At 43.1% G+C, this 24,589-nt stretch overlaps 1 pseudogene; it reads left to right on the forward strand.

Annotated features, from left to right (window-relative positions):
- LOC144762622 (putative divalent cation/proton antiporter TMEM165) overlaps positions 1–7,572 on the forward strand; it is an 81,940-nt pseudogene extending 74,368 nt beyond the window's left edge.
- Positions 7,573–24,589: the final 17,017 nt, after the last annotated feature.

Here is a 24,589-nt window from a genome sequence, read left to right on the forward strand (position 1 = left end):
GACTGATGACATATTTTCCCCTCAAGGTGCGAACTGTTCTGGTGGAAGCGTCATTATTGTCATGCGACACCATCTTTATTATGTCGCATCATTGATTTGAAGCATGGCTGACTGATGACATATTACCCTTACGGTGCGAACTGTTCTGGTGGAAGCGTCATTATTGTCATGCGACACCATCTTTATTATGTCGCATCATTGATTTGAAGCATGGCTGACTGATGACATATTACCCTTACGGTGCGAACAGTTCTGGTGGAAGCGTCATTATTGTCATGCGACACCATCTTTATTATGTTGCATCGTAAATTAGATGCATGGCTGACTGATGACAAATTTTCCCCCCAAGGTGCGACCAGTGTTAGTAGATGTGACTTTATTGGCATGCGTCACAATCTTCATTAAAGGCACATTGCAGTTATCTGACAATGTTGTTGCATATCTTAAGTGCTGTATGTTTTGACGCTGGCCAACAGATGCGTGTTTACGCTTAGCGTGAAAGTGTCTCAACAGGAACACAAAATGTTTGTGTGTAAATATTTCATGTTTCTATATTCAGCTGAGTCAGACTATGACATGTGTTGACCAAAGTCACTTTTGGTCCTTGTGTAACGTCACTTTTGTGCGTGGAGTCAGGAATGCATGGGTCAGATTGTGACGTACGCAGACCCAACGTCACTGTTGTGTGTAGAGTCATGAATGCATGGATGAGATTGTGAAGTATGATACACCTACTTCATTTATGTGCCTGCCACATTAGTTCTATAATGCAAACTTGTGTGAGCACTGAGGTCAACTTTTTCATGGATGGTCATATTTAGCCTCACATCCACTGTGTAACATAATAATGACTGTAATGTTTGTCCTATTATTGATTTACCTCCAACATGACTTAGCAACATACAAGAAATGTTTTATATTTTTACCTGCTGTGTGATTTCATAATGTGGACTCATCTTCACCTGTGCTTTTATCATTTTCTGCACCACTAAATGGGAATGGTAAATGTTGGTTTTTGACTATTGTGAATTTATACCCTAATTTATGATGTTTTTGTGTAGATTATTACAGCATGCATTCCTGCGGCACTTCCCTGCAGCAAGCTAATAGGGCAGGAAGGTGCTGTGTCTTTGCATAGGGGATATTCCTGTGCTTTTCATGTGCGCTGACTCACAATGGCCGGCCTGCCTACCTGCACTATGTATGCTGTGTTGCATGGAGGAATATTTTAGTACAGGAACGTTCACCTTCATACACATGTGCATTCATACCCTGCACACAGACACACATGCACTATGGTGCCAGGGTACCTGTGTTGAACATACACTGGTGAGTGTGGCCATTGCAGGTGAAATTGCAAGGCAGTACAATGTAAATGGATGTGTGGCCTGATGTATGTCTGATGTCAGCCTCCAGACATGAGAGTAAATGTCATGTATACCTGGTGACCTATCCTTAGGACACACCCGTGCCGCACGGCCACCAGCTGTCGCGTGTGCCCCCCGCCTGATTGCCACTGCTCTCAGCCTCGCTGAGCTGTCCTTCCTCTGGCCAGGCACCCCGCCGCTGCTCGTTCTCCCGCATTTTCTGCCTTTTGTTGTTTAGTTTGTAACTGTACAGCATTCCGTATTTTATTCCTGTTTTGCACTCTGCTTGTACTGGTGTCCCCCCCCCCCTGTGTATTTTGTCCCCCGCTCCCCGCCACCGGGAGTGTGGACACGCCCCCTCCCTTCTGTGCCCTCCCCGCTCCCGCCTCCCAGCTGCTCCTCCCTCCCTGCACTTGGCCATAAATGGCGACCGTGCGCACGTGCAGCGTTGACGCACAGCGGGAGCGCCGAATGTGTGCCGAAGGCGCGCCAAAGGTAAGCCCGTCTGCGCCCGTCCACGCCTGGACCGCGCCCAGTGCCAGGACCCCTGGCTCCCGCAGACACCAGCCCACCCGCCGGACCTACGCCAACACCAATTTCTACGCACTCAACGCCGGCCGAAGCCCAGCCTGGTATTGAGCCACCCCGAGACGCACCAACGGACCCTTCTGCTGCCACTCCTGCAAGTTCACCTGCATCCAGACCTGCACTACACCAGCACCGACCAAGCCGAGCACCAGCAGCAACCACGTCAAGTGCATCCTGCTCAACACCCGCTCCATCCACAGACACGCCGTCCAACTCTGGAACCTGATCGACAACACATCTCCAGACGTCGCCTTCCTCACAGAAACCTGGATGAACGCCTCCTCAGTGCCCGACATCGCCATCGTCATCCCGGACGGCTACAAGATCATCCGGAGGGACCGCGTAAACCAGACAGGAGGTGGCATCACCATCATCCACAGGAACTCCATCCGCATCACGACCAACACCGACGACGCCCTCGCACACGCCAAACACCTGCACTTCCAGATCCACATCAACCCCGAGACCACCCTCAGAGGCACCCTCATCTACAGACCCCCGGGACCACGCACACAATTCAGCAAAGACATCACCAACTTCATTAGCCCGCACGCCCTCCTCTCCGCTGACTACATCCTCCTCGGGGACCTCAATTTCCACCTGGAGAACAAAGATCGCAACAGCACCACCCTGCTGGACAACCTCCCCAACCTCGGTCTCAAGCAGCTGGTGACCACCCCCACCCACTACGTCGGACACACACTCGACCCCGTGTTCTCATCCAGCATGGACATCACCTTCAGCCACGCTACCGGACTCCACTGGACGGACCACAGCTGCGTCAACTTGAGCTTCAAAAGGACCACGATCCACCACCACCAGGAACAGCTAGCACGCAGAAGCTGGTACAAGATCACAGCCGACCATCTTGCGACTTCCCTGAGCATGAACCCTCCCACCAGCGCAACTAACCCAAGCCAGGCCGCCACCAACCTCGCAAAGTGGAGCATCAACTGCGCAGACGACCTCGCCCCTCTGCATACCCCACCTAGCAGACCCCGCAGCAAGAAAGCCCCATGGTTCACCAACGAACTCGAGAGCTCAAAGAAGAACTGCCGAGCACTCGAGAAAGCCTGGCGCAGAGACCCAACACCAAACAACATGACTGCCCTCAAGCTCCCCACCCGAAAACACCACCAACTAATCCACGCCACCAAGAAACATGCATTCAAGGAACGACTGGACAGCAACGCACACAACAGCAAGGTACTCTTCAACATCGTTAAGGAGCTCTCCAACCTCAACGGCGGAAACAACGACATCACCCCTTCGCAAGACCTCTGCAAGTCCCTCGCCTCCTACTTCCACAACATGATCACGGACATACACTACAGCTTCAGCACTCAACCAACGCTCGCCACGACTGAACGAACGCCCACCACCACCACCCTCCGCGCCTGGACCCCGATCAGCACCAAAGACACCATCCGCACGATGAACTCCGGATCTCCAACCAACCCCTGCCCTCACCACGTATTCAACAAGGCCGACGCTGTAATCGCACCCCACCTGAGGGACATCATCAACGCCTCCTTCGACACCGCCACCTTCCCGGAGAGCTGGGAGCATGCCGCAATCAGCGCTCTACTAAAGGAGCTTTCATCCGACCCCACCGACCTCAAGAACTACCGCCCCATCTTGCTGCTCCCGTTTCCTGCTAAAGTCATCGAGAAGACCGTCAACAAGCAGCTGGCCGCCTTCCTCAAGACGAACGGATGCCTCGACCTCTCGCAGTCTGACTTCCGGGCCAACCACAGCACCGAGAGGTCCCTGATCGCAGCCACCGATGACATCCGAGCCATGCTAGACAGTGGAGAAACAGCGGCACTCATCCTCCTACACCTCTCCGTGGCCTTCGACACTGTCTGCCACCGTACCCTAGCGCAGCGCCTCAGCAACGTTGGACTCCAGGAGAAGGCACTGGAATGGATCACCTCGTTCCTTGCCAGAAGGACACAGAGAGTCCGCCTCCCCCCGTTCAGATCAGAAGCCACCACAGTCATCTGCGGCGTTCCCCAGGGCTCCTCGCTCAGCCCAACCCTCTTCAACATCTACATGAACCCCCTTGCAGCCATCGCACGCCAACACAACCTCTACATCATCTCCTACACCGACGACACACAGCTGATCCTCTCCCTTACCAACGACCCCGCCACCGCCAGAGCCAACCTACACGAAGGGATGACAGACGTAGCCATGTGGATGAAGAACAGCCGCCTGAAATTGAACTTGGACAAGACGGAAGTTCTCATCCTGGGATCCTCACCCTCCGCCTGGGACGACTCCTGGTGGCCCCCCGCCCTGGGCAGCGCACCCAAAACAACAGACCACGCACGCAACCTGGCCTTCATCCTGGACTCCTCCCTCTCCATGCCAGACAAGTCAACGCAGTCTCCTCGTTGTGCTTCAACATCCTGCGCATGCTACGTGAGATCTTCCGGTGGATCCCCACCCAGACCAGAAAGACTGTTACCCAGGCCCTCGTCACCAGCCGACTGGACTATGGCAACTCCCTCTACGCAGGAACCACTGCCAAACTCCACTAGATACTCCAGCGGATTCAGAACGCCTCAGCACGACTCATCTTGGACATTCCCCATCGCTGCCACATCTCCGGACACCTGAGAGATCTGCACTGGCTCCTGGTCAAGAAGAGAATCACCTTCCATCTCCTCACCCACGCACACAAAGCCCGACACAACCAAGGCCCAGGATACCTCAACAGCCGCCTCAATTTCTACGCTCCCACACACCAGCTTCAATCGACCGGCCACGCCCTTGCCGGCGTCCCGCGCATCCAAAGAGCCACCACAGGAGGAAGGTCCTTCTCCTACCTGGCCACCAAGACTTGGAACTCCCTCCCGACCCACCTCCGCCTGACCCAGGACCACCTTGCCTTCAGGAAGTGGCTCAAGACCTGGCTGTTCGAGCAGTAGCGGACCCCCCTCCCCTAGCGCCTTGAGACACTCCGGGTGAGTAGTGCGCTATATAATAGCTTTGATTGATTGATTAATGATGTATCCACATATGAGATTGTCATGCAACTTGCAGTGTAAATTTTGGAAAAATAATCATGCACAAGGGAGTAAAGGTTGTATGATGTATTTTTATAAGTCCAAACAAAAATCAAAATGCATGATGAGGATGTTATTTTTCACATTCTTAAAAAAAATTATGCACTATGTCAGCACGTCTGCGGATGCCTGCTGCTGTGCTTTGGTTTACAGGAGCATGGCCGTCCTCCTGGTCATCCTCCGGCATTTGTGGATTTAAATCAGGTCCCTCATCCCAGGGGACTTTTGTGAGCACACATATGTTGTGCAGTATTGCACAAGCCAAAATTAATTTGCACACTGTCTCTGGTGAATACAGCATACGTCCACCAGACTTGTCCAGGCGCCGAAACCTGGCCTTGAGCAGACCAAATGTTCTTTCAACAATGTTCCTGGTCCTGCAATGTGCTTGGTTGTACGCTACTTCCTGTGGCGACTGTGGGTTTCCATAAGTTGTCATCACCCACGGCTGGATGCCATATCCCTGGTCAGCTGTAATGGAATAAATGAGAAGGTACAATGAAATGCTTGTAATGGTTCTGGTCGAGTACAGGCCATATGTTGTGTGTATTATTTCATTTGGCAGTGTCCATTGGCCATGGATGTTGCAGAGAACACACCCAGTGACTCACATGCAAGACACCTTTGGCACATAGTTATGCTGGGAAATGGACACAGATTTGGACGGACATGCATTGAATCCCTATATGCCTCTACATGACCTTGGCACTCATTTATGAAGGACTTGTGCCACTGGTGCGTGACTTTTTCCCATTTTTTAAGTTAGGCACCAGCAGCGCATGACCTTAATTAATTATGCCCCTTCTATTGCTGTATATGTATATGCTAGTGCAACATTATTCCATCCATGTCCTCATTTCAGCGTAATTGAAGCAATATTAACAGTATGGCAGCATGGATGGTGCATTGTATCATACTCTTTTGCTTACCTACAAGTAGGCCATTACCATACTGGCCATTCTTGAAGCGGTCATTTATGATGCAGTTCCGGAATATGAGGGCATCATGTACACTGACAGGGTATTTTGCCAGCACATTGGTAAATAGTCCACGGTGATCCACAATGGCCTGTACATTGATTGAATATGTATGTTTGCGATTTATGTACAAATGTGCTGTTGCTGCCGGAGGTACTAATTGCACATGTGTACAGTCAATGGCACCCAGCACATGGGGTAAACCTGCTATGTCATAGAATCCTTGCTTGATCTCCATCTGCTGTTGTGGATTGTTGGGGAAACTGAGGTAGCGAGGTGTCAGTTGGATGATGGCATCCAGGACAGTTGGTAGGAATGATGAGAAAGCTGGCTGGGATATTCCTGCCACTTTGGCAACTGTTGTCTGGAAGGAGCCCGACGCTAGCATATGCAACACAGCCAGGAGCTTTGCCTGTGGCGGTATGTTGGTAGGCCTGTTGGTTCCTACCTCTAGCCTTGGTCCAATGAGTCGCAGTAGATGTAGTATGGTCTGCTTCTTGAGGCGAAATAGACTTATGACCTCCTCATTCCTGAGGCCTCTCAGGACGCTCCTTTGACGGAATAGCCGCTCCTTTCTGCGGCGTTGCCTTGGGGGGGGGGGGTTTGTGGGGCAGGGGGTTGTGGTTGGATTCCCGGTGCTAGTCGTCTCCGTCTGGCAGCTACTCGCAGCATTACCACCTCCATGGTGTGGGGATAGTTGCAGCAATGTCCACTGTGGCCTCTCCTCTTGATATGTGCAGATGCGTCATTTCCTGCGCGTCCGTTTTGTAGGCGCACCAATTCTGACATAACCGCAACGATGCGCATTTTCCGCAATAGAAGCGACAAAAGTGGATAAAGTCATTAATATGGATGCGTCACTTTTGCGCGTGTTTCTCCGTAGTAACGCCCACCTTGCATACATTAATACTTACGTGTCGCAGGGCATTTTGACGCAGTGGTTTTCCATGCGCAGTGGGCTGAAAGTGGCGCATCGTCGGAGACGCGCCACTTCATTAATATGGCGCATGCGTTGAGCCGACGATGCGCCATTATTTTTGACGCACCGGCGGCGCAAGCTCTTCATAAATGAGGGCCTATATGTCCACGGTGCTGTTTGCTATTTTAGGGCTAAGGGTTCTTTGAGAAGGTTTGAAGATTCATCTGATGAACCCTGACGAAGGTCAAGCAGAAATTAAAAGAAAAGATGAAGAATATCACAGATCAAAATTGCTTATCAGGCCAGAAAGTGTAGAAATGGGAGGCAGCACAAGTTCTGGACCGAGAAAGTGACAACATTTTATCCCTCCAATATTTCTTCAAGCCTTTACTTTAACATTTTTAGCAGCGTGAGTACATAATTCATATTTTACAACAATGGTTTTCTGTAGCGACTGTCGGGAGGATCCCTTTTGTGTGGCAGCTGGTGGAACGATAGGACATTGCTTGTGCACAGGTTTAGCAGTTATTGGAGGATGAATGATAGCGCAAAAAAAGTCGGTACGAACTGTGACCATTATTGGTGGAATTGTTTTTCTCGTGTTTGCGCTTTCTGCACTGTTTATAAGCCCGGAGTCTGGATTTTAACAAACTTGTTGTCAGATGTTGCGTGGACTGGGATCTTGACAACACCCGTTTTACAATGTACTGCTGTATATACTGTACAGAATAGCGTACGTATATGAGCAATGGTTCGGGAAAGAAATGCTGTACAGCCACTCAGATTTTTGTATTGAAAGCCTTTGTCTGTTCCTCACTTATCTTCAAAACAAGAAAGTACAAGGATTTGAGTGTTTGTTTTGATTTTAATTGTTTTTTTTGGGAGGAGAGAGTGGTGAGTAGTGTTTTGGAGTGCATGATTTAAAATGTTCTTCCACTTCAGTTTTCCACAATGTTACCTAAAAATGCTTTGCCATACTGTGCTTATTTCTTTTATATTGTTGGTAAAAACAAATACAACAATATTTAAGTGGTAAATATTTGACAAAATGCTATTTTGCTTTGCGGTAATGGAAAGGTATAAATGTCCAGAAGCATTTGTATATTTTCTTCAGACATTCTGCAAACATAATCTAGAAAGTACTTACATTGCAGTTTCTGAAAAAGTGACAACCTCATTTTTTGCATAGTATTGCATACATTTTTTAGGGTTGAGCTTGCCGAGTCACCGAACACTAAACTCCTGTCAGGTTTTAGGTGATCCATATTGAACATGCAGGAAATCAATTTACATGTGATGAATTTCATATTTTCTGTTTTCTAATGTTATGAAAACCTTTGCTCTTTACTGAGTAGCCTAGCTCAGCCTTTCCATATATTTCTTGACCCTATTCATCAGTATCATTCTTAGCTTTCCAGTGTGGTATATACATTACTTGAAAGCTGCCTGATAGGCTCTCTCCTTAACTGCAGCACAGTCTAGGTATGTTTTATTTGTAAAATTATAGTCCATTACACCCTTCTGTCCATACAACTCAAATATATGGAAAAGAGAGCATTGACGGTATGAGTAGACTGATGCTGGCTTTACGTGAGAATTCATCAAATGCATAAACATGACCTTGTTTTCAGGGTATACATCTTCTAAAAACAATATATTTGAATACCACGACATAGATTTCTAGAATGTTACCACAATTGGCATTATGGCTCTTGTATTTGTTGAGTCAACATAACCTATCTAGCAGAAAAGTTCCCTTCCGCCAACATCCTTCTGAGGACTTGATGATGTTTTGAATGTGTGCACAATTAGTTTTTATAGAACAGGGCGATGAAAACTGCTTACTGTGTTTCACAGTGTTTTGTAGTGCTTTTGTGGCCTGTTTCGAAGAAGCTGTTTATACAAAGTCATTTTTACAGTACTTGGCCACTACGTTTCGCAGTTACAATGACTGGGTTTGTGTATTATGCTGACAATGTTCGTGGGCTGCATGTGAAGTGTGACCACGTAGTTTATTCAGAGTTGTAATATTTGTGTAAGCTTAAAAATAGGGACTCGCGCCACGGAAAATTCTAGCTCTCCTACTGGGTACACAGAACATTTTTGCCACTCCTCTTGGGTGTTATTGGTATGAGCAAGGAAGCAGTTTCTTCTTCTCCATGATGTCAATGAATTTTTTCAAAAGATAAATCTATCTTTTTAACAGGGTCTCAGCATGCAAATGAGCTATATTTTTCATCTAGGGTGTCAATTTATGTGCAAAAGGGACCCTTTTCTCTCCTCGAGGGACTGGGTGTGTACTATAACCAAAGGAGTTGTCTCTCTCTCTGCTCCAGACTACACTGTGTGGAAAGGTGCAATGCCACTCCAAAGTGGGAAATGTGACTGTGTGTGCATAAGACGGCGGTTCTGGGCATAATTCTCTGTGCTTCTTACAAGCATTTTTGCTTGCATTGCAAGAGCAAATGCTTTTTTATATTGTACAAAACCATTACAAGTGTATTAGTGAGTTCAAATAATAATGTGGGCAAATGATAACATAGGCATACTCAAAGATTGTCCTCTATAGCTCTTAAAAATTGGCAATTTCTTAAATGATAAATAATCCAATTGTAGTGCTTTATTACCCTTCCCGCTTTCTCAAATGTGCTTGAAAATGCACCATTTGTCCACTCTTTTTTCAAACATTTCTCGGGGGAAGAACCCCCCGAACCGCCTGTAGTATGTTTGAGCTCGCTCGTCGAAGTGCAACAATCATTTTATGGCTCACCACTTTCAAATGTCACCAGCCGCCACTGGTGCTGGACCCACCCATTTAACTCTTCTTGTAGTGAAGTTAGAATTTCTCTTCAGCCAGCAAGAGACTTTATTCACTAGGGATCCATGGGATTCATATTGTGCCTGCTAGAGCGGGGGACATTTCCCCAAACTATTATGTAAGGAGTACACTATGATGGGATGTGCGGTTGTATATAATTTTGATTACGTTGATTGGCGCCACTGGTACCTTCAGTCACTGATGGAGCAGGGTTTAAAAAAAGAAGCCTGCTCAAATTAAATACCCCCATAATACGTACTAACAGTAAGAGTAAGTGAACTAACGTGCACCTGACACAAACACGTGGGCAATAGCTTTGCGCATGTATGCACCAATATGAAATAATATATGGAAGAAACTAAAACCTATTTGCAGAATGCTTTTGTAAAAACTAATAAATGCACGACTAGGCTGTATTTGCACTCTGTAGATTGCATGTTGCATCTTGCTTTCAAAACAAAGAATAATGCTGCTTTTTGCACTTAAAGCTTATGCTAGGTAACATTAATGTGGAATAGTGCAATGTGGGTGGTAAACAGTGAAGGATTCAATATCATAAAATTAGTAAATGTTCATATCTCATTTTCTTTAGTGTGCTGGAAAGGGTGCCATCTTCATTAAATTGGCTGAAGTGGGAGGGGGTGATTTGAGGAGTGAGTCCGCTCTGTCAGAGAGGAAACATACGTGATGTGCACCGCAGAAAATTATATGGAGTTGAAGTACAGTGTGATGATAGACTGCCAAATGATGTCCATGTCGTTGAACCGGAGAAACGTTCTGTGGATGATGTTAAAAGTCATGAATGAAAGACTGTCTATTTGTAACATGTTTAGAAAACATGAGAATAAGCTAAGAACTAAAGCCTGGGAAATAATGTGAAATAATAACTTAGCTGAATCATAGGTGAAGTCACCATGGTGTGACAACGCCACCTCCTAAATCCACCAATCCACTTGCGAGTTCTGTAAAGTTTTGCAACAAATGTCAATTTTAGGGTATAATTGGGGTGTCTTTAGGGGTTTTGTTTACAGCTTAGGCTGGCAAGAGAGAGAGAGAGAGAGGCGATGCATTGCTGTCCGTCGGTTTGCAGAGAGGCCTAGCTATCCCTGACCTGTCCTTTTCCTGTCCTTTAAACCTTTGTTCCCTGATCCTATTTCGGGGAACCCCCATCATCCCGTAGGCCAAGCGGGTGGTTTTCCACAAACTAATATGTTTGTATTCTGTCTCTGATTCATACATGCAATTTGTTTGCAAATGTATTTTATTCCTGAATCTTTGTCTCTCCACCTATCCACTCCGTTCTGACTGATTGAACGTATTATTTAGATTAAACTATTGTCTCTTCATCTATCCCCTCCGTTAGGTAAATACAGTTTTGTATACGATTTTATTGAAACTTCTGTCTCTTAATCTATCCACTCCTGCAAGCATAATGTCATTGATTTAAAAAATTAGCTTCTATTTCATTCATGTTGCTGATGTGTATCTCTCCCTTTGTGAGTTTCATTATTTACATTTGTGACTGTATGCATTGAGCAAAACCGCGTTTTATTAAGACAAAGCTTCATAACTTTATTCAAGTGTCTGTGGGTATTTAGTTAACTGTATGGTTAACTTAGGATTGATAATCATTATCACCAACTATTTAACTAATTGGTCCATCTACCAAATAGAAGGAAAGTAGATTTATTTGAATTGATAGGTATTCCAAAGGCGTTTCACATGATTCAAAGGAAAGATAAGACATTGAACAAAACAAATTGACCCAAGCGCCTCAGGGTTTCTGGGTGAATGTGTATGGGCCATTGGTAAGTGTGCGAATTGAGTATTGATCCCTGATCAGGTATTGACCACGCGCTGGATCCGTTTCTGGTAGCAGAGGACGGTTTATTATTGATTAGTTTGATAATGATTATTGATTATATGTTATAACATGAAAAGTTAGTGTCCCATTTTATGTTGTCTGGAAGTTCAGGTACAGAGTAACCTGAGGAATTCCAGGAATGGAATTTAGCCTGAAGTAGGCAGAAGAAGAGTGTGGTAACACAGCCACACTGCAGAAGTACTTTTTCTGTTATATTAATACCTAAAAGCTACGAAGTGCTGTAGGTGTTATATTAGGGAAATTTTGTATATAAGTGGAGTGACTGAAATAGCGAAGGGTCCAAAACTTTAGCCTTATCATCAGGAGAGTAAAGAGACCCCTTTACACACCAAAAAGAACTCTTCTGAAATCTTGGCCTTATCCATAGAGGAGTAATAGGTCCACCCGGAGCTTGTGTGAAGAGTAAAATAACGTTGGGCATTATTAGGACTCGTAGTGAAGGAAACTCTCAGAAAAGGTGAAAACTATCTCTTTATTTAGTGGAAGAGACAAGGTAGCATTTGTTTTTGTGTTGTTATTAACAGAAAATTTGATTAAGAAAACATTGCAGTATTATTTTGTGAAGGGAGGGTCAGTAGAAGGAGTAATACTGACATCAGAAATGGCCGTGCTGGCATTGGACAAGCAGTGGGTGTGTATTGAGTTCTGAGTGGTCGGTTAGTTGGTGTGAGCCGCTCTAGCATGGGTTGAGACTTTGCTTACGCAGCAGTGCTCTGATTGGTTGGTTGGTGTGAATCGCGCTGGTATAGGACGTGAACTGACAAATAGAATACATAGAATTACAGGAAGAATTTTTGTTTGTTTCAGAAAGGTACACTAGTGTAAAAGATAAGAAAAATGAAGTTGCTAAAGAAAATGAAGATTTTTTTCAATAAGGACAAAACAATTGTGACTGGGGAGGGAATTCCGATTCCGTAGCCGAAAACACCTGCTTCTTATATGATGTTGGAACGAGGATACCATACGTGTATGTGGTTAGAGAATTGGGTTGAGTATACAAAGGGCGATGGTGTCATAGCATTTCCATAGCAGGGTACGTTTAATGTAAGGATATTGCAAAACCTGAGATATCGAATGAATGCATTAGAACCAAATTCTAGATTGACCCAGTACAAAGCATTAGAAGAATGGAAAATCGAGGCATGTGAAAGAGAGAAATATAGAGGAGGTAAGGGAAGATACAGGAGTTAGCAACATGGTTATCCATTCGAAAGTAGGGAAAAAAAGTTGAAAGATGGAGGAGAACTGTAGTAGATGAATGGTTGTATTCAGTTTTAGTTGACGATGATCAGACAGGAGGGAAGTGTAAAGAGAAAAATAAGAATATAGAGAATTCTAGTTTTAGAGATGACCCGAATAATTCTCAGGATAATGAATTGTTGGAGACTGTGATGACTAAAAGACCTTCGCCTAATGAAGAAATTGTAGGGGAAATAACCCCGAGTGATCCACAGATGGTAACCCCTCTGACTCCCCAGGTTACCAAAATAGCTAGATTGGTGAGAGAAAATGAAACAAATTTGTTGAATGAGGCTGGACTGGAGCAGGTTCAGAAAACAAATCAGTTAAGCCTGAATGCCAGAAGCATTGACAGTACCAGTGACAATTGGTCCCATAGTTCCATTGTATGGGGAAAGACAGAATTTGCCACAAGTACATTTGTTGACAGTTTCCAAGTACTGGGAGCAGAGGTGGAATAGTGACGGCAATGAATGAGAATAGTCAAATAAAAAAAAAAACTTTATTCGACTATTAAAAAACAGACAATATAATACATAAATATTGGTGCATATTAAAAAAGAAGTACATACATTGATGTCATCCATTTTCTAATTTATAACACAAAGATTTCCCTTGTGGAAATTGATTTTAAAATAAACATGGCAGTGCTATAACATGTCAAAGGATCTTTTAGGCTTACAAGGAATTTCATAGCCAATTTATGGGACCTGATTCTATGGTTAACAAACAGGGGCTTCAAATAAAAATTCCTAAAATTACAGTAAAATTTGCAGAACAATATAAAGTGTGTTTACTCTTTTTATCATAAGGACAGGGCACCTTATATGAAGCAACACAATAATGTACAATACCACATCTCAGCCTCAATAAAACGAACCAATGCTGCGGGTGAGTCACATGCAACAGATAACCATTAATTCCCTCTTCTAACATATATGTTTTGTATAAAGCCACAGTTGGTTTACTTAGTTCCATTTGTGCTCTATGATTTTGTCTAAATGACATGGCCCTAATCATTTTAACTTTTGTATTTATGATATGATGGGACCATGTACCGTTATCTGAAAACAGTATACCAAGATAGGAGAAAGAGTTTACTGTACTAATTGGGGAACCATCTATTTGAAAGGTTCTAAAAGGTTTCTTTTTAGGCCCACATACCATGGTGAACGTTCTCGATTTGTTGATTACCATCCTCCGTTGTTCCATAAAACCTGAAAAATCATCCATCAATCTTTGGAGGCCTACTCGGGTCCGTGCCAATAGTACTGCGTCGTCCGCATATAATAATACAGGTATCAGACAACCAGCCACCCTGGGTACATCAACTTGAATTTTCTGCAGGTAAGTATCAACCTCGTTAATAAAAAGGGAGAATAAAATTGGGGCTAGCACGGATCTTTTCTCATATACCCCGACCCACTTTAAATTTAGGGGTACATTCTGCCTGGTGGCCAAAGCGAACCGAGCTAGTTAGTTTTTCGTATATGCGTGAAAGAAAGTTAACAATTGCCCAAGGTGCTTCCAGGTCGATCAGCGTTTGACATAGTAAGTTGTGGGCCACTATATCGAAGACGCTACTCAAATCGGCAAAGCATAGATAAATGGAACCCATCTTTGCCTTAGTGTATTTGCCGATGAGGAGCTCCAGATAAAGGCATTGTTCAACTATCCCAAGATATTTTCGGAACCCGTACTGCACAGGCGTTAGGATGCAATGCTCTTCAACCCATTCCTCCAAACTTTTAAGTGGAACCCTACTCATGACTTTTAAAGAAATATCCAGGAGGGAAATCAGGCAATAATTTTTTGGGTCAGTTTTGTCCCCCTTTTTATATATTGGGTTAATAATAGACTCACCCCATGTTTGTGGTGTTGTTTCTTTTGCGGCTGAGCTGAACACTGTAGTTAAAATGGGTCCCCATAACTCCAGTTCCGGTTCCAATTTATAGACGTCTACTGGGACTCCGTCAGGGCCTGGTGCCCACCCCCCCCCCCCCCCCGGCGCTCTCCTGAATTGCTAGTACAACCTCTGCACATGTGACATCTAAGATGCAAATCCTCTCTTCATTGGCGTCCCTAACTAATCCCCCCACTATCTCCTCGCCGTTGTTAAACATTCCAGAGAAGTGTGTCACCCATTTTTCTGCCGGGATAAATGAACCAAACTCTGGTACATCATCATTTTAAAAAAAAGATGCATTTACAGTGTCCCAAAAGAGTATGCTGTTATGCTGATCTTTGTTTCAGTTGAGGTTATCAGATTATCCCATGCTTCTTTCTGTAAAACCTTTTTCCTATTCACTAGAGATATTTTATATTATTGTCTTAGGGATTTGATCACCAATGCATCTCACGGTGTTTTGGATAGTGCATATTTGAGCACCTGAAGTGCTTTGGTTCAGGATATACATCTTCTAAAAACAATATATTTGAATACCAAGACCTAGATTTCTAGAATTTTAACACAATTGGCATTATGGCTCTTGTATTTGTTGAGTCAACATAACCTATCTAGCAGAAAAGTTCCCTTCCGCCAACATCCTTCTGAGGACTTGATGATGTTTTGAATGTGTGCACAATTAGTTTTTATAGAACATGCGATGAAAACTGCTTACTGTGTTTCACTGTGTTTTATAATGCTCTTGTGGCCTGTTTCGAAGAAGCTGTTTATACAAAGTCATTTTTACAGTACTTGGCCACTACGTTTCGCAGTTACAATGACTGGGTTTGTGTATTATGCTGACAATGTTCGTGGGCTGCATGTGAAGTGTGACCACGTAGTTTATTCAGAGGTGTAATATTTGTGTAAGCTTAAAAATAGGGACTCGCGCCACAGGGAAAATTCTAGCTCTACTACTGGGTACACAGAACATTTTTGCCACTCCTCTTGGGTGTTATTGGTATGAGCAAGGAAGCAGTTTCTTCTTCTCCATGATGTCAATGAAGTTTTTCAAAAGATAAATCTATCTTTTTAATAGGGTCTCAGCATGCAAATGAGCTATATTTTTCATCTAAGGTGTCAATTTATGTGCAAAAGGGACCTTTTTCTCTCCTCGAGGGACTGAGTGTGTACTATAACCAAAGGAACTGTCTCTCTCTCTGCTCCAGACTCCACTGTGTGGAAAGGTGCAATGCCACTCCAAAGTGGGAAATGTGACTGTGTGTGTATAAGACGGCGGTTCTGGGCATAATTCTCTGTGCTCCTTACAAGCATTTTTGCTTGCATTGCAAGAGCAAATTTTTTTTATATTGTACAAAACCATTACAAGTGTATTAGTGAGTTCAAATAATAATGTGGGCAAATGATAACATAGGAATACTCAAATATTGTCCTCTATAGCTCTTAAAAATTTCTTAAATGATAAATAATCCAATTGTAGTGCTTTATTACCCTTCCCGCTTTCTCAAATGTGCTTGAAAATGTACCATTTGTCCACTCTTTTTTCAAACATTTCTCGGGGGAAGAACCCCCCGAACCGCCTGTAGTATGTTTGAGCTCGCTCGCCGCAGTGCAACAATCATTTTACGGCTCACCATTTTCAAATGTCACCAGCCGCCACTGGTGCTGGACCCACCCATTTAACTCTTCTTGTAGTGAAGTTAGAATTCCTCTTCAGCCAGCAAGAGACTTTATTCACTAGGGATCCATGGGATTCATATTGTGCCTGCCTGAGCGGGGGACATTTCCCCAAACTATTATGTAAGGAGTACACTATGGTGGGATGTGCGGTTGTATATAATTTTGATTACGTTGATTGGCGCCACTGGTACCTTCAGCCACTGATGGAGCAGGGTTTAAAAAAAGAAGCCTGCTCAAATTAAATACCCCCATAATACGTACTAACAGTAAGAGTAAGTGAACTAACGTGCACCTGACACAAACACGTGGGAAATAGCTTTGCGCATGTATGCACCAATATGAAATAATATATGGAAGAAACTAAAACCTATTTGCAGAATGCTTTTGTGAAAACTAATAAATGCACGACTAGGCTGTATTTGCACTCTGTAGATTGCATGTTGCATCTTGCTTTCAAAACAAAGAATAATGCTGCTTTTTGCACTTAAAGCTTATGCTAGGTAACATTAATGGGGAATAGTGCAATGTGGGTGGTAAACAGTGAAGGATTCAATATCATAAAATTAGTAAATGTTCATATTTCATTTTCTTTAGTGTGCTGGAAAGGGTGCCATCTTCATTAAATTGGCTGAAGTGGGAGGGGGTGATTTGAGGAGTGAGTCCGCTCTGTCAGAGACGAAACATACGTGATGTGCACCGCAGAAAATTATATGGAGTTGAAGTACAGTGTGATGATAGACTGCCAAATGATGTCCATGTCGTTGAACCGGAGAAACGTTCTGTGGATGATGTTAAAAGTCATGAATGAAAGACTGTCTATTTGTAACATGTTTAGAAAACATGAGAACAAGCTAAGAACTAAAGCCTGGGAAATAATGTGAAATAATAACTTAGCTGAATCATAGGTGAAGTCACCATGGTGTGACAACGCCACCTCCTAAATCCACCAATCCACTTGCGAGTTCTGTAAAGTTTTGCAACAAATGTCAATTTTAGGGTATAATTGGGGTGTCTTTAGTTGTTTTGTTTACCGCTTAGGCTGGCAAGAGAGAGAGAAAGAGAGGCGATGCATTGCTGTCCGTCGGTTTGCAGAGAGGCCTAGCTATCCCTGATCTGTCCTTTTCCTGTCCTTTAAACCTTTGTTCCCTGATCCTATTTCGGGGAACCCCCATCATCCCGTAGGCCAAGGGGGTGGTTTTCCACAAACCAATATGTTTGTATTCTGTCTCTGATTCATACATGCAAATTGTTTGCAAATGTATTTTATTCCTGAATCTTTGTCTCTCCACCTATCGACTCCGTTCTGACTGATTGAACATATTATTTAGATTAAACTATTGTCTCTTCATCTATACCCTCTGTTAGGTAAATACAGTTTTGTATATGATTTTATTGAAACTTCTGTCTCTTAATCTATCCACTCCTGCAAGCATAATGTCATTGATTTAAAAAATTAGCTTCTATTTCATTCATGTTGCTGATGTGTATCTCTCCCTTTGTGAGTTTCATTATTTACATTTGTGACTGTATGCATTGAGCAAAACCGCGTTTTATTAAGACAAAGCTTCATAACTTTATTCAAGTGTCTGTGGTTATTTAGTTAACTGTATGATTAACTTAGGATTGATAATCATTATCACCAACTATTTAACTAATTGGTCCATCCACCAAATAGAAGGAAAGTAGATTTATTTGAATTGATAGGTATTCCAAAGGCGTTTCACATGATTCAAAGGAAAGATAAGACATTGAACAAAACAAATTGACCCAAGCGCCTCAGGGTTTCTGGGTGAATGTGTATGGGCCATTGGTAAGTGTGCGAATTGAGTATTGATCCCTGATCAGGTATTGACCACGCGCTGGATCCGTTTCTGGTAGCAGAGGACGGTTTATTATTGATTAGTTTGATAATGATTATTGATTATATGTTATAACATGAAAAGTTAGTGTCCCATTTTATGTTGTCTGGAAGTTCAGGTACAGAGTAACCTGAGGAATTCCAGGAATGGAATTTAGCCTGAAGTAGGCAGAAGAAGAGTGTGGTAACACAGCCACACTGCAGAAGTACTTTTTCTGTTATATTAATACCTAAAAGCTACGAAGTGCTGTAGGTGTTATATTAGGGAAATTTTGTATATAAGTGGAGTGACTGAAATAGCGAAGGGTCCACGTCCGAAACTTTAGCCTTATCCCCAGGAGAGTAACGAGACCCCTTTACACGCCAAAAAGAACTCTTGTGAAATCTTGGCCTTATCCATAGAGGAGTAATAGGTCCACCCGGAGCTTGTGTGAAGAGTAAAATAACGTTGGGCATTATTAGGACTCGTAGTGAAGGAAACTCTCAGAAAAGGTGAAAACTATCTCTTTATTTAGTGGAAGAGACAAGGTAGCATTTGTTTTTGTGTTGTTATTAACAGAAAATTTGATTAAGAAACCATTGCGGTATTATTTTGTGAAGGGAGGGTCAGTAGAAGGAGTAATACTGACGTCAGAAAAGGCCGTGCTGGCATTGGACACGCAGTGGGTGTGTATTGAGTTCTGATTGGTCGGTTGGTTGGTGTGAGCCGCTCTAGCATGGGTTGAGACTTTGCTTACGCAGCAGTGCTCTGGTTGATTGGTTGGTGTGAATCGCGCTGGTATAGGACGTGAACTGACAAATAGAATACATAGAATTACAGGAAGAATTTTTGTTTGTTTCAGAAAGGTACACTAGTGTAAAAGATAAGAAAAATGAAGTTGCTAAAGAAAATGAAGATTTTTTTCAATAAGGACAAAACAATTGTGACTGGGGAGGGAATTCCGATTCTGTAGCCGAAAACACCTGCTTCTTATATGATGTTGGAACGAGGATACCATACGTGTATGTGGTTAGAGAATTGGGTTGACTATACAAAGGGCGATGGTGTCATAGCATTTCCACAGCATGGTACGTTTAATGTAAGGATATTGCAAAACCTGAGATATCGAATAAATGCATTAGAACCAAATTTTAGATTGACCCAGTACAAAGCATTAGAAGAATGGAAAATCGAGGCATGTGAAAGAGAGAAATATAGAGGAGGTAAGGGAAGATACAGGAGTTAGCAACATGGTTATCTATTCGAAAGTAGGGAAAAAAAGTTGAAAGATGGAGGAGAACTGTAGTAGATGAATGGTTGTATCCAGTTTTAGTTGCCGATGATCAGACAGGAGGGAAGTGTAAAGTGAAAAATAAGAATATAGAGAATTCTAGTTTTAGAGATGACCCGAATAATTCTCAGGATAATGAATTGTTGGAGGCTGTGATGACTAAAAGACCTTCGCCTCATGAAGAAATTTTAGAAGAAATAACCCCGAGTGCTCCACAGATGGTAACCCCTCTGACTCCCCAGGTTACCAAAATAGCTATATTGGTGAGAGAAAATGAAACAAATTTGTTGAATGAGGCTGGACTGAAGCAGGTTCAGAAAACAAATCAGTTAAGCCTGAATGCCAGAAGCATTGACAGTACCAGTGACAATTGGTCCCATAGTTCCATTGTATGGGGAAAGACAGAATTTGCCAAAAGTACATTCGTTGACAGTTCCAAGTAGTGTGAGCAGAGGTGGAATAGTGACGGCAATGAATGAGAATAGTCAAATTAAAAAAAAATCTTTATTCGACTATTAAAAAAAAGACAATATAATCCATAAAAATTGGTGCATATTAAAAAAGAAGTACATACATTGATGTCATCCATTTTCTAATTTATAACACAAAGATTTCCCTTGTGGAATTTGATTTTAAAATAAACATGGCAGTGCTATAACATGTCAAAGGATCTTTTAGGCTTACAAGGAATTTCATAGCCAATTTATGGGACCTGAGTTTATGGTTAACAAACAGGGGCTTCAAATAAAAAATCCTAAAATTACAGTAAAATTTGCAGAACAATATAAAGTGTGTTTACTCTTTTTATCATAAGGACAGGGCACCTTATATGAAGGACGTATCTTTATTTTTGGGAAAGCAACACAATAATGTACAATACCACATCTCAGCCTCAATAAAACGAACCAATGCTGCGGGTGAGTCACATGCAACAGATAACCATTAATTCCCTCTTCTAACATATATGTTTTGTATAAAGCCACAGTTGGTTTACTTAGTTCCATTTGTGCTCTATGGTTTTGTCTAAATGACATGGCCCTAATCATTTTAACTTTTGTATTTATGATATGTTGGGACCCTGTACCGTTATCTGAAAACAGTATACCAAGATAGGAGAAAGAGTTTACTGTACAAATTGGGGAACCATCTATTTGAAAGGTTCTACAAGGTTTCTTTTTAGGCCCACATACCATGGTGAACGTTCTCGATTTGTTGATTACCATCCTCCGTTGTTCCATAAAACCTGAAAAATCATCCATCAATCTTTGGAGGCCTACTGGGGTCCGTGCCAATAGTACTGCGTCGTCCGCATATAATAATACAGGTATCAGACGACCAGCCACCCTGGGTACATCAACTTGAATTTTCTGCAGGTAAGTATCAACCTCGTTAATAAAAAGGGAGAATAACATTGGGGCTAGCACGGATCTTTTCTCATATACCCCGACCCACTTTAAATTTAGGGGTACATTCTGCCTGGTGGCCAAAGCGAACCGCGCTAGTTAGTTTTTCGTATATGCGTGAAAGAAAGTTAACAATTGCCCAAGGTGCTTCCAGGTCGATCAGGGTTTGACATAGTAAGTTGTGGGCCACTAAATCGAAGACGCTACTCAAATTGGCAAAGCATAGATAAATGGAACCCATCTTTGCCTTAGTGTATTTTGCCGATGAGGAGCTCCAGATAAAGGCATTGTTCAACTATCCCCAGATATTTTCAGAACCCGTACTGCACAGGCGTTAGGATGCAATGCTCTTCAACCCATTCCTCCAAACTTTTAAGTGGAACCCTACTCATGACTTTTAAAGAAATATCCAGGAGGGAAATCAGGCAATAATTTTTTGGGTCAGTTTTGTCTCCCTTTTTATACATTGGGACAATAATAGACTCATCCCATGTTTGTGGTGTTGTTTCTTTTGTGGCTGAGCTGAACACTGTAGTTAAAATGGGTCCCCATAACTCCAGTTCCGGTTCCAATTTATAGACGTCTACTGGGACTCCATCAGGGCCTGGTGCCCACCCCCCCCGGCGCTCTCCTGAATTGCTAGTACAACCTCTGCACATGTGACATCTAAGATGCAAATCCTCTCTTCATTGGTGTCCCTATCTAATCCCCCCACTATCTCCTCGCCGTTGTTAAACATTCCAGAGAAGTGTGTCACCCATTTTTCTGCCGGGATAAATGAACCAAACTCTGGTACATCATCATTTTTAAAAAAAAGATGCATTTACAGTGTCCCAAAAGAGTATGCTGTTCTTTGTTTCAGTTGAGGTTATCAAATTATCTCATGCTTCTTTCTGTAAAACCTTTTTCCTATTCACTAGAGATATTTTATATTATTGTCTTAGGGATTTGATCACCAATGCATCTCACGGTGTTTTGGATAGTGCATATTTGAGCACCTGAAGTGCTTTGGTACAGGTAGCTTTGTAACCGGGCTGCTTAGTTAGAAGTCCTTTAATATACATGATTATGCAGTTAAAATTACTTATTAATACAGTTGGAGAAACATCGTCCTGAAGACAATAGGCGATTTCGCCGTGGTTAAGTGTAATTATTTGCTTTAGTGTCCTACTTGGGTCAACACCCTTCCACTTAATTCTTGTTCCATTATTCCTAAATGGAGTAATATTGGCCGCTATGGAGAAAGTTTCACCCTTTGTGCCCCAAAAGAACAAAGATAAAGCCAAAAAATTGTGGTCACTCAGAATGGAGGGGGCGATGGTGGGGTTTCCACACCTTAATATATCCAGGGTGGATACTACTATGTGGTCAATAACCGAGTACATATTTCTCCTCCCTATACAAGTTGGAAATGCAACCCCAACTTGGCCGCAACCTCCCCTATGTAGGAGGAGATCGTATTTGGATACCATCTGGTTTAAGGCTTCCCCATACTCACTGTGGCAAAAATGGTCAGCTTCGTTCCTGTCAGCACGAATATGGCAGCTTGCGTGGAGGTTTGAAGCATTACATGCCTGTATATTAAAATCTCCTATCCTTAGTAGGACATAATCTGTACTAATTGGTGCTAAAAAAGATTCTAGTTGCCAATCGAGGGCGGTTACTACATCAATATGTTTAGAATCAAAAATATTATTAAAGAATTTACTAAAATAATGTATTTCCCACCCTTCTTGCTTAGCCATAAGATCTGAGCATTAGCTTCCACTAATACAACTTTTTTAGTCATTACAGGTATTTTGTTGGAAATAAGTATCTGCAAGCCCCCCTTTGCTCGACCTGATTTTGAACCAGTTGCTGGAAGGAAATGGGATGAGAAACCATCAATATGTACAGAATTTACGCACCAGGTTTCCTGGATGCATACAATATCATAACAGGAAATAACTTTAACCAAGTCGATGTTCTTGACCTCATTTTTCAACCCGTTCACATTCCGGGTAGCTAGAGCAAACCCTTCCCACTGATGTTGGCCAGATAACCCTTTGCATATCACTCTATTTCTAGGTTGATCCCTTCCTGGTCCTTCAAATGTCTCTCTTGTATCAGACGCCATATTTGTAACCCTCCCACCCATATGGGAGATCTTTATTGTAGGTGTGACATCACCGGGCCCTAATATACTTGATTGGCTTTCATTAGAAAGGGAGGCGGGTGCCCCTTGCTGCGCTCTGTATAACGATGGCTTTAGTCAGTCACACTGTTCCAAGTCACTTAGGGGGGCAAATCTAATATAGGTTGCGAACTCTCTAGGTCCCCCCTTCATTGGTACAGTAATTTCCGTTGGTCCTCCCCTCCTCAGTAATGTCCACTCGTTCATCGATGTTGGGGAGTGTCTATGAAAGAAAATCCTATAAGGTAAAACTTTTATCTGAGTATCCCTATGTAAAACCCCCTGCAAGTAATCCACGAGGGCTCTAGGGCTGTTAAAATTCAAGATAACACAATCCCCTTCCATTGATTTATTTGTTGGGCCCAAACACTCCACCCTTCTTGCCATATTGATCTGTTTTGCGAGTGGGACAGCCCCAGTTACCCCTCTAGGGACCTGACGGGAGAGCCAGTGGAGAGATTTATTTAGCAGTTGGGTAATGATTTCCATCTGATCTTTCCCTAAGGTTGGAACATTGGCCAGAATCATGACAAGAGGCTCTGAGGCCTTAGGAAGGTGCAAAGACTGATAGGGTTTAGCAAGGGCCCCCCTGACAGTCTTTGTTTGTTCAAATAAGCGACCCTCTCCTTCTGGCCCTATAGTGTTTGGTGAATATTATTAACTGGATAGTTTATGGTGGTGACTGGTTATAGCATTTTTCTGATGAGGTTGGTTTTGCTGTACCTGGTAATCCATTTGGCTTTGGGATTCTGTTTGGACGGTAAGTGGTGGACACCTCAGAGAAAGATGACTATTTGTGTTCCCCTCCTTTATATTAGAAAGCTGTACCTTTACTTAGTAGTGGCTTAGCCGGGGGAAAGGGCATGGACATGATATGATGACTAAAAGACCTTCGCCTTATGAAGACATTTTTGGAGAAATAACCCCGAGTGCTCCACAGATGGGAACCCCTCTGACTCCCCTGGTTACCAAAATAGCTAGAGTGGTGAGAGAAAATGAAAAAATTTGTTACATGAGGCCAGACTGGAGCAGGTTTAGAAAATAAATCAGTTAAGCCTGAATGCCAAAAGCATTAACAGTAACAGTGACAATTGGTCCCGTATTTCCTTTGTATGGCGAAAAGACAGAATTTGCCAAAAGTACATTCATTGACAGTTCCAAGTAGTGGGAGCAGAGGTGGAGTAGTGACGGCAATGAATGAGAATAGTCAAAATGATCTGAATACAACATTGTTAGATATTCCGGTATGTGAGTTGATAACAGAGACCCCTCAACGAGGTATGCAATTAGCCCCAAGAAGAATAGGGCCGAATGTCACTCCAGTAGCAGGGAGTTCAGCAGGTCCTTCACCAGAAGAATTCAATAATTGGATAAAAGAAATGACAAAGTCGAAACCACAGCCACAGAGTATTAATGTGAGTCAATTAAAGG

This window comes from Lissotriton helveticus, chromosome 6 (assembly GCF_964261635.1).
Source record: "Lissotriton helveticus chromosome 6, aLisHel1.1, whole genome shotgun sequence".
Lineage (NCBI taxonomy): Eukaryota > Metazoa > Chordata > Amphibia > Caudata > Salamandridae > Lissotriton > Lissotriton helveticus.